Source organism: Nothobranchius furzeri, chromosome 12 (assembly GCF_043380555.1).
Source record: "Nothobranchius furzeri strain GRZ-AD chromosome 12, NfurGRZ-RIMD1, whole genome shotgun sequence".
NCBI lineage: Eukaryota > Metazoa > Chordata > Actinopteri > Cyprinodontiformes > Nothobranchiidae > Nothobranchius > Nothobranchius furzeri.
This window is the reverse complement of record NC_091752.1, coordinates 15,760,150-15,771,318: the sequence shown is the minus strand read 5'-3', so window position 1 is coordinate 15,771,318 and position 11,169 is coordinate 15,760,150. Positions and strand designations below refer to the sequence as shown.

The 11,169-nt window shown below is 39.6% G+C and overlaps 1 protein-coding gene across 1 annotated transcript in view; it reads left to right on the top strand.

The window, feature by feature from the left end:
• The first annotated feature begins 2,580 nt into the window (after nt 1-2,580).
• The window catches only part of micu1 (mitochondrial calcium uptake 1), a 38,955-nt gene continuing 30,366 nt past the window's right edge, over nt 2,581-11,169 (top strand). Inside the window, exon 1 of the mRNA XM_015944507.3 lies at nt 2,581-2,717. The gene's annotated coding sequence lies outside the window, so the exon portion shown is untranslated. The remainder of the gene's footprint in view (nt 2,718-11,169) is intronic.

Sequence of the window (11,169 nt, the reverse complement as noted above, 5' to 3'; positions counted from 1 at the left end):
CCAGGAGGGGCTCGGAGTAGGCCCGCTGCTCCTCCACATCGAGAGGAGCCAGTTGAGGTGGCTCAGGCATCTGGTTAGGATGTCTCCTGGATGCCTCCCTGGTGAGGTTTTCTGGACACATCCAACTGGGAGGAGACCTAACGGAAGTCCCAGGACACGCTGGAGGGACTGTGTTTCTTGGCTGGCCAGGAAATGCTTTAAGATTTTCCTGGAGGAGCTGGCCCAAGTGGCCGGGGAGAGGGAAGTCTGAACCTCCCTGCGACCCGACTCCGGATAAGTGGGCGGTAATGGATGGATGGATGAAGATTCAATTCAATTCAATTTAAAGATAAAGTATTAATCCCAGAGGGAAATTAGAGTTTCAGTGCACACAATTCTGAAATCAGACATACATACATAAGCATAGACACATGACAATGTATTAATGACACCATCCATCCATCCATGACATCCATTTCTGACTTATTAATAACAACAAAAGAGAAAATGCAAAACGCACACTAGCCCATGTTTTGAGATAAAACCGTTGAGGCCTTTGCAGGTTAATCTTATCTCCTGTTACCTTTGCACTACAACACTAGCAGAATAGCTAACCAATGTGTACTATTGTCAGGCAGATTTCTATGACGTTGCATCACCGTGGCTGAAAAATTATAGCCTCACCCAAATATTAACCTTAAGAAAAGAAAATTATTTTAATGATTGTACCTTACATTGGAACAACACAGACACTCTTGGAGGAAGAAGATGCAAGTGTTCTATTTGATCTTTTATGGGACCAAACACCTAAAAATAACCAGCAGTTTTGCATTACTCTTTATCTGAATCCTTCTAATTGTGAGCTGTGTCTTGCAGGAATTGAACCAAAAAATCCTTTCTCTAATCGTCTAAACCCTTTTTTTGCAGAATAGTGGAAACTGATTTACTTTGTGTTTTCCATGTTTATGACTTTAATTAAAAAAACTGACTTGGTGTGTGTAAATAAGATAAATGAGTCAAAATTAATGAAAAATTCACAACCATTGTGCTTATGGGTCAAACCGAGGTTATTCGGTTGTGAAGTTCTTTGCACTGAATAATGACTTTTAACAGCTGACAATTTCATATTGTGGTGTTTGTGTGACAAATTGCTTGTGTTAATGAATCCTGCATTGTAGAGCTGCAGGCAGAGTAAAACAGCCTGTTTTATTAAAAGCTGTGGGGCAAAGAAAAGAGGAACAATGGCACAAAATACCTAGCCTAATGCAGATAAAGATTTGTGATGAAGGTTACAAGCAGCAAAATTATACTGTGTAGCTGATATTATGCTGTTTTATTGAAGTTATTTACTCAAATTTACAATAGATGGTTACTATAACACATTAATTAAGGAGGCAATCCAATAAGGTAACAGAAATCAGTCAGAGTGCAAACGCCCCTGGCGTTTCTGACCAAAAATCCATTAGTTGTTGTAACAGTAGTATCAATAAAGTAGTACTGAAGCTCAGGTTTTGGTCCCACTTATGAGACTAATGTTTCATTTAGAAAGGAATTTAATTACATTGTCTTTATTTATCACAAACTGTCAATGGTAATCATGGTTTTCACTAAGTTATAGCTTATTAATCAATACAAAGCTATTAAACTTCCCTGCAGTGTGTACTACACCTCTCAAAGTGCCGTGAGAATGTGATGTTCTGGTACGATAAAATAAAAGTGGGATTCTTGCATTTGTATTTCACCAAAGTAGCATTAAACAGAATCCATTGTTTTAGCCTGCAAGCCAAACAAAAGTGCACAGAAGAATAGTTTAAAATTCCCTGAGAAAAATTATGCATCTATATTGTCTGACTGTTGGTTTTATTTTATACTTGTGATATTTTAGATATAGAAGGGTAAAGAATGACTATTGTGACAATCTTAGTTTTTTTCTTTTAGATTCGGTGTATGTTTGGACTCCATTGTGCAGCTTTGTGTACTATCTACATGTTATTCATCACTTTATAGCTGATGTGGAGTCCCATGAAACATATTTTTGCTCTGCGCTGTCAGTTTTATTGACTGTGATCTACGGTCATCTATGAGACATCCCCCAGGCAGCTACCCAGCTATTCTTCTCATATTTTGCATTCACTCCATCAGATACGTATTCACGACAGCATTTAGTTTGTATTGGTATTGCTGTGAAGAGAATAGTCATTCAGACCTGTCACATTTACCAGCACTGCCATTCAAAAGGCTTGCATGACTGACAGCAAGGAATACAGATCCTTTGGTTCAATGTTGTCAACAAAAATAGAGCTCCTGATTTTTATTTACTGAAAAACCTATAGTCTAGATACATTCATAAAAGTTAATTACATTTATTTGTTGCTGGAGATGCAAATTATCTTGCATGTAAACCACTACAGTAATCACTATAATAATCTGATTTAAATCAGTATTCAGTGCACATGTTAAAATCAACTCTTATTAATTAAAAAACATGTTGCTATTAATTACATAAATCGGAATAACAGTTTTTTATTTTGCTCCTGAGCAATAATTTCCAAAGCACCAGTGGGAGAAAAACTGTGCTCGAGTGGGCGTGGCTAATTTCGGGGGCGGGCTTTAGTGCTGCTGAACACGGAACGCTAGTTACTGCTGCATCTCCGTAGAGAGACGGGGGTGTAAACGTATTCAGCTGCGCCGAAAACCTCATCCTTTTGGGACTGACTGGTGTTTTATTCGTCATTAATGTGAGTAAACATAATTTAATTACCAGTGAAGCCGTCTTCTAATCCCAGGTCTGTTCATCTAGCTCTAGTTAGTTTTTAGTCACCGGTAGCTGTCTGACTAGCTAGTTGTTAGCGTTAGCTGCCATACGAAACGGACATTTCAGTCATTAGTTAAGCATAAACTCGGGTCATGCTTACGAATTTGGACTTTTTTTGCAGTTTTTCTTTACTGGGAAGTGAACGAGAGAACTGTTATCTACTGTAAGTTAGCGTCTGTTACGTATGATGCTAACCTAACGGCTAAAAACAAAACTATACGCGTTGCATCTTTGAAACAAACATAAAGGAGAGTGTTTTGCTACGTTTTGTTAAATGAAACAATGATATAATCATAAAAAGCATGTATTCGAATCTGTCAGCATATGAAGTGTAACGTTGAGGACCCTTGTGAAAACATGAGCTACACCACACCATGTGCTCTTCTGAGGTGAATTGATTTGAGATAAATGGATATTTTTGAACTATTAAACACTAAATATACAATTTAATAGACTTGATTTACCATCTGCTGGAATTAAGCTTTAAGTACTAGTTTTGAACACCATTCAGTTCTTTTGTGCAAGACGTTAGAAATGTTTGTTTTCATTTATTATTCCTGATATATCCACATTCTTTAGTTGTTAGCTATTGTTAAAGTACGGACCTGCCTCAAACTTTACAAAGATTAAAGCAATTTCTAAATTGCTGCAACCTGATGTGGCAGATGGTTTGTTATACAGAACTGTCTGAGCTGAACAGCATCTTTCAGAAATTAGCATGGGAATAACTTTTGGAAAACAAATAATAAATTAAAGCTGCAAGCAGCGTCGTTCGGCCCTCGCAGCTCCGCGCCGCTCCGGCCTGGCCGGCAGCCCAGGGCACCAGGGCACGTCCGTGGAACAGAAACGTCGCCCACCCCGACACCAGAAACCGCTAACGGTCACCTCGTCCGCACCTCACCCTGACTCAGCATCCCCTCTGAGCTCACCATTAAATTGAATTGTAAGGTCACGGCGTCATGCTGGAATTCGCCATGGCATCAAAGCCCCTCCCTATCTGGAAAGCTATCAGATCTGAATGGTCATTACAACATCATGAAGACAGTGCATGACCTTAGTGTCATGTTGACTAAATTAGAGGGGAGAAATATGGGCATTTCACCATAAAACAATAGACTTCCTGTTGTCAGGGGGCGGGGCTTAGGTGATGTCAGCTGTCCACAATGACGTTGCCTTGAGATGTGGTCAGTGATCACACAGACAAAGTTTGATATAGATCTGATCATGCACATGGGAGTTATTAAGTCAAGTAATGTAATGGCGAAAGGTCAAAGTTTGAGGCTTAGCCACGCCCACACCTTTATACTTATTTAAAATTCGACGGTTGAATTTTTCCCACTATATCTTAAGAATATCTAGCAGAAGTTACAAGGCGATTGGTGAAAAGGGCGACGGAGCATCACTCTCCAAACAACGTGTGCGAAAACCACTAAATCGAGTACTTGGACCAAAATGGCCGACTTCCTGTGCGACTTTGCACTTGGCTCCAAGAGACTTTTTTGTAGGTCCTGAGACACCACATTGCTGTACCAAATTTCGTAATCCTCAGTCAAAGCATGGCTTGGGGCTGACAGTTTTAATGGTCCTAGGGGGCGCTAATTCAGAAAATAGGCCACGCCCACAAACCTAAACTGACCATTTCTATTGGGGGTCAGACCAGGATCACTCACAACAAATTTCGAGGTGATATCACGATAAATGAAGAAATAAGAGGCAAACGTATTTCCATGGCGTGATGGCGAATTTCGCCATGCTCCCAAAGCGCCGCCTTTTTTCAAAACCTTCCAGTACTGGAGACCAAGTGACCTCAACTTGTCTGCTGCTATTTACCAGAGATTCCTGGTGATTGGGTAAAAGGAGTCCAATAGGGAGCTGTGAAAAAAAGAGTGGCCTGGCGAAAGGTCAAAGTTTGAGGCTTAGCCACGCCCACACCTTTATACTTATTTAAAATCCGACGGTTGAATTTTTTCATCTATGTCTTAAGAGTATATAGCAGAAGTTTGAAGGCGATTGGTGAAAAGGGCGACAGAGCATCACTCTCCAAACAACGTGTGCGAAAACCACTAAATTGCGCACTTGGACCAAAATGGCTGACTTCCTGTGCGACTTTGCACTTGGCTCCAAGAGACTTTTTTGTAGGTCCTGAGACACCACATTAGTGTACCAAATTTCGTAATCCTCAGTCAAAGCATGACTTGGGGCTGACAGTTTTAATGGTCCTAGGGGGCGCTATTTCAGAAAATAGGCCACGCCCACCGGATGTTGACATCAGATTTTTTGAGGGGCCAGACTAGGATCACCCACAAGAAGTTTCGTGACGATATCTTTAGAAATGACGAAATGGGAGGCAAACGTAAGGCCACGGCGGTACTTCTGACTTCGCCGCGCCGCCACAGCCCCGCCCTCTGCCGAAAACTCCCATAAAGTGACTCCAAGCAACCCCCACTTGTCTTGAGTTACCAGCTACAAATTTTTGGTGATTAAGTGAAATGGGGCAATTTGGGACCTTTCACAGTAAATCTTGACCTTTTTGGTCCTGAGGGGGCGGGGCTTGTGTGACGTCATCATCCGGCCATTCAATTTACTTTGTTGGTGGATGACGAATGACCACAGAAAGTTTGGTAACTCTATTCCATTCATTTATGAAGTTATAGCAATTTAAATTTTTTTGGCGAGCATTCAAACTTCGAGGCCTGGCTCCGCCCCTTCAGTATTTACGAAAAGTCAATTTTATTGTCTCATTTTGTTCGCCCATCTCTTCTGAGTAATTTTGCACAATTTTTGAGACGATCGTGCAAAAAATGATCGAGCAATCCAATCAGAAACGGACCCTAAATACGGCCAAAACGGCAAAAAATCGCCATTTCAACCCAAAATGGCCGACTTCCTGTTTGATATTGACCATGCTTGCAAGAGACTTTTCTGTGCGGACTGTTGAGTACTATACGTGTACCAAATTTCAAAACTGTACGATAAACAAAGCTTTATGGAGAGGTTTTTTTTTTTCATTTTGTAGGGGCGCTGTTCAGCCATTTTCTTTGCGATTTTTTTGGGACCTTTAAAATATCAAATTTTTCACCAGGCCTGGCAAGTGTGCAAAATATTGTGAGTTTTGGGGTATGTTAAGGTCCCCAAAAAGCCATTCAAAGCGGGCTAAGAATAATAAAAAATATTAAATAATAATAATAAACAGAGCAAAAACAAGAGGCCTTCGCAGCGCTTTCGCTGCTCGGGCCTAATTACATCTACTTAATGATCACTGTAAAGACCCAAATATTCTTTGCCCTGACATAAGCTTGGGTGCTGATCAGAAAGCTTCTCTCGCTGCATAATTATTGTTTTTTCAAATAATTCTCAAGATAATCTAGGTTTCTTTTTGGGGTGGGCAAGAATACTTATTTTGGAATACTTATACTGCCATGCCCTGTGTGAATGCACCTGCTTCTACTGACAATACTCATTAGAAGCAGGTGCTTCTACTGACTATAACTCAAAGTTATCTCTAATTTTACTGAATGCCATTGGATTTTTTTATTTATATATAAGGTTTTTCTGTCGATTGGTGCAGGAATTAGCTGCAGGTGACTTTCTTTTAGAGAAAATCTGGGACTGTGTATGCATTTTGTTGATGATCCTAACATTACATGTTTAGAAAATGACCATAGCAAAGCACATAGTCTCTCTTAAACTGTTTGTCATTCGCTACTTGCTAATCATCTGACGGCAGTAATGTGTCACTTTAACACAGCGCATGTCTAAAGGCTGTAGTTAAATTTAAGAACATTCATGGTCAGGGTGTGTGAATAGCTTGTGATTAGACTAATCAGTTGAATTTGAGAGATTTTGTTGTTATGGTTTTACCTACAAAATTGGCTGGGCTAAAAGATAAGGAACAAACTTTAAAGTGCAATGTCTGACATTAATTTATTTAATGCATTGCAGCTTTTTTGTGCTTAAAATACATTTTTGTGGCACTGGCAATACAAGTTTGTATAACTTTAACCACATAAGGTCCTGGAGTTTTAGTTATTTGTTGCTACTGTGAATGCAGGAAAAATATCTTCAGAGGTATTAAAAATTACACTATCACCTGCTGTTGGCTAAGTACTTACAGTATTACTTAGGTGTAATTAAGTTTTTGTTTGGATAACACAAACTGACTTTAGCATTTGCTTTTATTTACCATGGATGTTTAAGATAGCCACTGCATGTCTGGAATAGTAATATGCATATTTGTACTGATATGGCATGGCACCCTTTATACAAGCTTATATTATATAAAGGGTGTTGAATATTGTCAGACTAACAGTGGCTCGCTTACAAAGGCATGAATGAAGAATTTCGTGCATGTTTGGTGGCCCGAATATACATTTGCTTTGACAAATTGACACATTTGAAATTAATGTTCATACAAAAAAAGCTGCAACAGAAGTGTCATGTTGCCAAAGTCGTATGCATTAGTCATATGTGTGTGTTGTGATTGCTAGCTTAATATTTTGCATATCTGTAAATGTGAAAATCTGATGAGGTTTGTCATTTGAGCATCGACATTAGATGCGAGTGAATCTCTCAGGAGATGAACATGTGTTAGGGGTTTTATCAATCACCTAATACCTGCAGCAAAGAGAAAAGAGAGACAAATAACCACACAAGTTACTGTTTGCAAAAAGGGTAGATGCTCAAGCATTGGTTGAGGCTTAAACTGCAATTTGAAACAATTTGTTGTGACCATGTAGATTTGTTCTCATACGTGATTTAAATCCAGACTTTTCAACTTTGTCAATAATTTTCTTTAGCCAGTGTGTGCTAAAATGTCCTTTTTAGATGGTTAATGAAATGTCACCCAGCCTCTATCGCCCCCTGTGGCCAGAATATTCCACTTACAACTTCAGACTAGCGAGCCGCTCTGTTGTAGCCTGGCCTGCCAGACGCGTCCTCTGTCTAATTCTACACAGAGAACTAGTCTGGTTACCCTCAGGCAGAGAGCCACATGAGGGAGGGGGACTAGCCAGTTCAGAAAAAAAAAACAGTCAGAAAAAAGGCAGAAAGGCTGACTGTACCACTGTAGTTTTTTTAGCTGTTGTCAAAAATGGCTTCTGGCGACGGCACAAAAATCTTTTAGCACTTCTACTTGTTGTGGTTTTAAAGACATTCAAGTCATTTAGAACAGAGGAAAGAGCCGCAAGCGAACTCTGCCTCTGTCTTCGTTGGTTATGAGAAACTGAGCGTTGCGATGTGTGACGTCCGCGACGCTGTAGTTCCTCCCATAAGAAAGCATGGGGCTGGCCGGTCAGACTTGCTCTGTTGGATGTAAAAAAATTGAGCTGACATACCTGGCACTGCAGTCTGGTTCCAGCCCATTTCGTGCATGTTTAGGATCATGAACACAGCTGATTTGTTTAATTTAGTGATTAATGACTCCTGTGGACACTAAGAAAGGCTGGGGAGACATTTCAGTTGTTAAATTAACGTGTTAAAAAGATGAATGCACAGAGGAGATAGGTTTTGCTTTCAGTTCTACAAACAGACCATGGGGGTGCTAAAAGCAAGCCAAAATTGCCTAGTTCCCGTTTAATGCGAACATACCTAAGTACATTTTTTGTTAGTATTGATTTATTATACAAGCATGAAACACATCCTCAACGTCCCACGTCTGAATGTAAACTGTCGGCAGTCAGACTTCATAATGAAATAATTCTCAAGTTTGTTGCCAGTGTTAGTGACAAGAAATGTTGTAATTAGCCTATAACCACTGTAAGAGTGATTAGCAAAGTCACAAATCTGCTAGTTGTTGGTAGTTCTGTTAAAAGACATATTCTGTTTGATTTAAAAGAGAAAGTAAAATTTTGCTATCATTTAGTTAAAAGGATAAACACTTAATTATTTATTATTATAGATTTTATTATTAAGATTGTATCATTAACTAATTTTATGAGTGGTTACAATAATTTAGGAAAATGAACATATTAAAGTCCTATCTTTAAATCAGGATTGTGTTCACAAGTCAGTGTCTTGTCTGATGTATTTTAGTAGGAGAACGTTAATGTTGGATAAAAGAATCAACACAAAAACATTTTTTTCCTCTGCATGCTGCACGACTCCCAACTGGCAGTTTTTCAGATGGTTGAAGGTTCATTTTGAAAGTAATGAATTTCATGGCATTGGGCTCTACAGAGGGTGTGTCCGAATCCACAGGAAGGATGCTTGTAAGAGCGCGTTTTGAGGTCGATGACCTCACAGCACAGCGACGAGTACTGACTGAATTCCAAGAATACTCATTCTCCCGTCCTCAAATGCGTCCTCGCTCTGCCTACATTTCGAGGACGGGTCTGTTGTATCCTCACAGGACAAGGCTATCCCGGCATGCTTTGCGCGCCGGCTGTGGATTTTCAACAGGAAGAGAAAATAGGGAGAGCTACGAAGTTTTAAACGTAAGTTTGTTAAAAACTACCCGTAGAAAACTAAAAAGCTTAAAACGGATCTGTTTATAGACATTTTTTGTTTGCATATTTGTTTTTAAATTACATTTTAGGCAGAAATCAGCCAGAATGAGTTTGTATCGCAGGTCCTGTAGTTATTCCCGTGTGTGTGTGTGTGTGTGTGTGTGTGTGTGTGTGTGTGTGTGTGTGTGTGTGTGTGTGTGTGTGTGTGTGTGTGTGTGTGTGTGTGTGTGTGTGTGTGTGTGTGTGTGGCGAATAAAACTTGTCATTTGTTTTAAGGACAACGGAGCAAAGAAGTGTTTTTATTCAGCTTAGAGATGAAGCGTGAAGCTGTTCACACAACCACAGAAGTTCTTCTGTGAAAAGTAGTTTTACATTCAGGGATTTACACAGCCGACACGTTTTAATGAAGTAAAAAGTTTGTGTGAAGAATAGAATTTTTATCTTCTCATGTGGATAAATGTAAAAATGTGTTTATTGCCTTTTTGTCACCTGTGGTCTGATTTTCTCTGTCTAGGACTGCAGGTGCCCAGGGTCAGGAGAGGCTTTACCTGTTGGTCATCCTGGGAGAGAGGCCTTCTACTGTCATCATGTTAATGTTATTTAGCTGTTTGATATTTGAACACATTTATTAAAGCAAATACTAACTGGTAACTCTTTCTGGTCACTGATTTTATCACCAGTTTTATTATTACAGATGTTTTTGAACATGTTACATGAACAGAAAATGAAAAGACGGTAAGGAGACAAGATTATTTATAAAAGGTTAAACTTATTTACAGATCAAAACCAGTATGGACCAGTTAAGTACGGTTAAAGCAGGATTAACCTGAGTGACTCTTCCTGGATCATTTATTTAAACTGAGTGAGCAGGAAGTCTTTAACAGTGCAGCTGGATCTGCTGCAGGAGGATCCAGGTGTGGATGGAGGGCTGGAGCAGACCCGTGGCTGGACGTTTCTGGCCAGAGGAACATCATACAGGACAGTCTGCAGAAAGAGCTTTGGGACGCTTCCTCTCACTGTCCACTCCATCGTCCATCTACAGGGACTGCTGGGCTGGCTCAGACGACGGCTGTGACATCTCTAAGATGTATTCAGAAATATGAAATGAGGAGATGGTTTATGGATCCACTGGTATAACAATTGTGACTCTTCAGCAAATAAAACCACAGTGTTGTTTTTAATAGAGGTTCTACATAAATGACTTGCCTGTTAGCAGCAGTGGTTGTTTGCTGGTACCTCCTGCAGGACAGAGCACCACTGACCTCCTCCACTCACATCTTCCTCAGGCTCATCCTCCAGACCCACAACTTCACCAGCACAGAGGCAGAAGTGCAGCACAGTGCATGCTGACCTGTAATAGATTAAAAAAGAGTTTTCTTTAATTGAAAAATGTAAAACAAAACATAACCTGCAGTATGTTGGTTCTGTTCAGTTTAAAGAAAAGCAGCAGGGAAAACGACAGAGAATTTACATTTTTAAGACAGATCTGATCATTATTAGGCTTAAGTTAAATAAACAAATGCACATTGAAAACAGTTCAATGCTATTTTATTAAAAAGCCTGTTTTTTAAAGCGTTTTGATGCAAAATAAGACGTTCTAAGGTCCAATTTACATTAGAAAACATCCTACTGCATTCAACATTTATAATGCATTTGGTTTATATTAATTACCTACATGATAATACTCTGTAGAAATGTGTTGTGTACATTTAACCAGTTCATTATGTAGCTTAAAACATACATTAAACCATCTAAAGTTAACATGTAAGTCCTGAAAGCTTCTAGAATAAACAAAGTTACTTTACCTGAAAACGGTTGTGAACATTCGCTGCTGATGGACGTGAAGCTGCTGTAGCTCCTTAATATTTCTGCTCGATTTTCGTTAGCTTTAGCATTTTTCCTTTGCGTGTAGCTGCCGCCACGGCTGACGGG